We start from the raw sequence: 5,789 nt of genomic DNA on the forward strand, positions 1-5,789 counted from the left end.
TTGCCAGCAGAGCAGTGGTCCTCTTGTTCTCATTCAGTTGCCCTCTCTACTTCAGCTTCACTCTTGTTGGCTGGCTCCGACAGACTGCCCCATCTAGGAATCCATCCCATCTGCAGATACCAAACCCAGACACTATTGCTGATGCCAAGAATCACCTGCTGACAGGAGCCTGGTATAGCTGTCCCATGAGGGGCTCTACCAGAGCATGACCAATACAGATGCAGATACAAGCAGCCAAATATCATACTGAGTACTGAGACCCCAATGGTGAAGTTAGAGCAAGGACTGAAGAAACTGAAGGGGTTTGCAAATCCACATGAAGAACAAAAATATCAATTAACTAGACTCCCCAAATTTCCCAAGCTCTAAACCACCAACCAAATAATATACATGGGGGGACCCATGTCTCCAGCTGGATAAGGATACTGCCTTATCAAGCATCATTCAGATGGGAGTCCCTTGGCCCTGTGGAATCTCGATGATGATGCAGGGTTGGAGAATGCTAGTACTCTGAGGCAGGAGTGAGTGGGCAGTTGAGGAAGCATCCTCCAACAGGCAGAGGAAATGGGGAAGGGATAGGGAGTTTGTTGAGGGGAAATTGAGAAGGGGTATAGTATTTGAAATGTCAATAAATAAAATAACCAAGAAAAATTTTAAAAAATTAAAAAAAAAAACAAGAAGAACTATAATACCCAAACCAATTCTGATGAAAAGAATAATACTGGAAAATAACTAAATAACATTGCCATGCCTGATCTCAGGTTAAACTAAAGAGCCATATTGCTGAATGTATCCTTATAGTGGCACAAAAACAGACATATTGAGAGTGAAATGGAAATGAAATTTAGAGTTAAGTATATAAAACTATAGAACCCTGATTTTTGACAAATATTGTAAAAACACACATTGAGGAACCATGGTGTTTTCAACAAAATGTATTGAGGGAAATGGATGTCCACACAAGAAGAATGAAACTAGACTTTTATCTCTACACAACAATCAACTCCAAGTTGACCAAAGAACTCACTGCAAAACCTCAAACTCTGAAACTGCTAGAGTAGAAGGAGGCAGTTTACTATAACAAGTAGGTATAGAAAAGACTTTCTAAATAAGACTATGCTCACAGACAGAATAATTAACAATGGAACCTCATGACAATAAAATCCTTTCTTTAACAGCAAAGATTCAACTGAGTGAACAGGCAGCCTATAAACTAAAGCCTATTTTGCTAGCTTTACCCCTGACAGAGAGGTATATCTAGAGTACAGAAAGACCTCAGAAAAGCAAACTTTCTAAAAATAAAACAATCATAAAGTGAAATGTAGATTTGAACAGAGATTTATCAGAAGAAAAAGTGGCTAATAAACATTTCAAATAGTGTTCAACATCATTAGTCAGAGAAATGTAAATTAAAACTCCCTTGGGATTGTTACTCCATTCATAAGGAATATCATAAACAAATTAAATGAGGATGTACAGAAATCAGAATTCATAATAACTGTTCAGTAAAATGAAAACTGACACAGACACTGAAATCAATACAAAGAATCCTCATAAATCTAGGAACAGACTACTATTATACTCCTATGCATAAACCCAAAGTGGTACATTCTACTGAGAGATAATTGTCCATTCACATTCATTATTCATTGTAATTCTATCCATAATAATTAGAAGATCAAAACAACTTTCCATCAATTGATGAAGAAACCATAAAATATGGTACATAGACAGAATGTGATTTTATTCAGCTGTAAAGAAAGATACTCCAACATATAACAAGGACACTTGTTTCACTATGTTCTTGGCAGCTTTATTTATGATAGCCACAAGCTGGAAACAGCCAAGATGTCCTTCAACAAAGGAATGGATACAGAAAATGTGGTACATTTATACAAAAGAATACTACTCAGCTATTAAAAACAATGAATTCATGAAATTCTTAAGCAAATAGATGGAACTAGAAAATATTATCCCGAGTGAGATAATTCAGTCACAAAAGAACACACATGGTAAGTACTCACTGATAAGTGGATATTAGCCCAAAAGCTAGGAACACCCAAGGTACAATTCACATGGACCACATGAAGCTCAAGAAAAAGGAAGACCAAAGTATGGGTGCTTCCATCCTTCTTAGAAGGGGTAACAAAATACTCACTGGTGCAATTAATGGAGACAAAGTGTAGAGCAAAGACTGAAGGAAAGGTCATCCAGAGACTGCTCCACCTGGGGATTCATCCCATATACTGTCATCAAATGCAGAAACTATTTTGGATGCCAAGAAGTGCATGCTGACAGGAGCCTGATATAGCTGTCTCCTGAGAGGTTCTGCTAGAGTCTGACATATAGAGACAGATGCTCATAGCATACCATTGACCTGATCCTGAGGTCCCCAATGGAGGAATTAGAGAAAGAACTGAAGGAGCTGAAGGAGTTTGCAACTCCATAGGAAGAATAACAATATCAAACAACCAGAGCTCCCAGGGTCTAAACCACCAACCAAGAAGCACATATGGAGGGACCCATGGCTCCAGATGTATATGTACAGAGGATGGCCTTGTCAGACATCAATGGGAGCAGGAGCCCTTGGTCCCATGAAGGCTTGATGCCCCAGTGTAGGAGAATTTGTAGGTTGGGAGGAGTGGTTGGGTGGGTGGGGACATACAGTCAGAGAAGCAGGAGGAAGGGGGTGGCAAAGGGGAGTTCTGGGGGGGGAAATTGGGAAAAAGTATAACATTTGAAATGTAAAGATATAAAATATCCAATAAAAATAAAAAAAGGAAGCTTGAAGTAAAGGATAGAAATGAAAAAAATTGTAGAGTAAGACAACCCAGGCTCATAAAAATTGAATGCCACAAGTTCTCCCTCCTGTGTAAGTTTCAAACTCTAATTTTGTGTATTCAATTTGAAGTTTCTATAAAAAGCCAGAAACCCAGAAAGAGACCATTGGTAGAGTACTTCTTTCTTTCTTTCTTTTTAAATAGGATATTTTCTACATTTATATTTCAAATGTTTTGCTTTTTCCAGATCTCCCTTTTGAAAATTCCCTATCCCATCCCCCCTCACCCTGCCTCTATGAGGGTGCTCCCCTACCCACCCACCAACCCACTAGCATCTTCTTGCCCTGGGATTCCCCTACATTGGGGCATCAGACACCCTCAGACCCAAGGGTTGGTGGTTCAGACCCTGGGAGCTCCAGGGAGTGGGGGCAGGCCTGTTGACACTGTTGCTCCTTCCATGGGGCTGCACAACTCCTCACCTCTTTCAGTACCTTCTCCAGCTCCTCCATTGAGAACCCCTGAGCTCAGTCCAATGGTTGGCTGCAAGCATCCACTTCTGTATTTATCAGACTCTGGCAGAGCCTCTCAGGAGACAGCCATGTCAGGCTTCCATCAGCAAGCACTTCCTGGCATCCACAATAGTTTCCAGGTTTGGTGACTGAATATGGGATGGATACCCAGGTGGAGCAGTCTCTGGATGGCCTTTCATCAGTTTCTGTTCCACAGTTTGTCTCTATATTTCCTCCTGTGAATATTTTGTTCACCCTCTTAAGAAGCACTAAAGCATCCACATTTTGGTCCTCTTTCTTTGGTTTCATATGGTCCGTGAATTGAATCTTCAGTATTCTGTACTTTTGTGCTAATATCCACTTATCAATGAGTACATACCATGCGTGTTCTTTTGTGACTGAGTTACCTCACTCAGGATGATATTTTCAACTTCCATCCATTTACCTGCAAATTTCATGAATTTCACTGTTTATAATAGCTCAGTAGTATTCCATTGTGTAAATATTCCACATTTTCTGTATTCATTCATCTGTTGAGGGACTTGTGGATTGTTTCCAGCTTCTAGCTATTATAAATATGGCTGCTATGAACATAGTGTAGCATGTGTCCTTATTACATGTTGTAGCATCTTCTAGGTATATGCCAGGAGTATTATAGCTGGGTACTCAGGTAGTACTATGCCCAATTTTCTGAGGAACTGCCAGACTGATTTCCAGAAGGCTTATACCAGCTTGCAGTCCCACCAGCAATGGAGCAGTGTTCCTGGTTCTTTAAATCCCTGTGAGCATCTGCTGTCACCTGAGTTTTTGATCTTAGCCATTCTGACTGGTGTGAGGTGGAATCTCAGGTTCATGTTGATTTGCATTTCCGTGATGACTAAGGATGTTGAGCATTTCTTTAAGTCTTTATAGGCCCTTCAATATTCCTCAGTTAAGCTGTTTCCTGAGAGGCTCTGACAGTACCCGATTAATACAGAAGTAGAGGCTCACAGCCATCCATTGGACTGAGTACAGGGTCCCCAATGAAGGAGCCAGAGAAAAGACCCAAGGAGCTGAAGGGTTTGCAGCCCCTTAAGAGGAACATCAATATGAACTAACTAGTACCCTCAGAGCTCCCAGGGACTAAAATTCCAACCGAAGAGTACACATGGGGGGGACTCATGGTTCCAGCAACATGCATATAGTAGAGGATGTCCAAGCCAGTCATCAATGGGAGGAGAGGACCTTGGCCCTGTGAAGGTTCTATGTGGCAGTGTAGGGGAATGCAAGGCCAGTAAGCACTAGGGGATGGGATGGTGAGCAGGGGGAGGGGGGAGGGAACAGGGGATTGTTTTAGTTTGGGTTTTTTTTTCTTTTCTTTTCTTTTCTTTTTCTTTTTTTTTCTTTTTTTCTTTTTTTTCTTTTTTTGGAGGGAAACTTGGGAAAGGATGTGGGGAGCGGTGGAGCTGGAGAGACATTCGCCATGGCAAGATTGCGCCTACTTCCGCTGTCAACTCCTAGTAAACAACTCTTTGCGCATGTGCGTAGAGAACTGTTTGCGCATGTGCGTAGAGTGAAAAGACGCCATGTCACGGCCCACGTAGGGTAATGAGCAAACAGCCAATCATGGGCAGACACGCCGTGCTGTGGGCAGACACGCTGCACTGTGGTGTATATAAGCAGTGCCGATTATTGGCTCGACCCCTATTTTCCCTCTGGAGGAGGCAATAAAGGTTGCTGCAGAAGGAACCTAGTGTGTCCGCGTGTCTTCTTGCTGGCAAGATGACTGCGCGGGCTACAGCTGGTGCCGAAAAACCTGGGATGCCGGGAGAACCTTACAACAACTAGTAGGTTTCAGAACTGCAGGACATGGGTAGGCTCTGAGAGGATTGATTTTAATTCCTCCGACCCTTTCTCAGGGTTAGAGAGCGCGGCCAAAGCCACTGTAATCGTGCTAATGGCGCTTGTTATACATTCTTGCCTGGAGGATGAAAAATGCCCCACCTCTGTGGTGTCGGGGGGGCACTTGAGGAGTTACAAGATAGCATGTCAGAAACAGAGGGGAGAGTAAAAGCTAGCCAGAATAAAAGGGAGAGAAAAGATGGGAGAATGGAGGCTAGCCAGGAGAAAAGGGAGAGAAAGAAGAGTAAAAAGGATATACCCAAGAGTACAGGCCCCACTTGATCTGCGGAAGTGAGAGATAAGGGAAAGGACGCCCTGGGAGAGAAAAGTAGAGAAAGAGATGGAGCTTCGAGACGGAAGCCCCTCGAGCCTGATAGCTCTGAGGAATTGAGATCCTCCGAAGAGGAGGACTTGGAGGGAGAAGCAGCTCGCTATAAGGAAGAGAGGTATCATCCAAATGAGCATTCACCGCCTCTCCAGAATCTAAAGCGAAAGGGAGATCAGAGCCGTGGAACCCTTCATGCTGACCCGTCTTGCTCTTCCAGGTGCATCCCTGCTGTGCACTGATGGACGCTGTTCGGATTCCTTTTTGTCTAGAGGAGACAAGAGTAAACTCTTG

This window comes from Mastomys coucha, unplaced genomic scaffold (assembly GCF_008632895.1).
Source record: "Mastomys coucha isolate ucsf_1 unplaced genomic scaffold, UCSF_Mcou_1 pScaffold14, whole genome shotgun sequence".
NCBI lineage: Eukaryota > Metazoa > Chordata > Mammalia > Rodentia > Muridae > Mastomys > Mastomys coucha.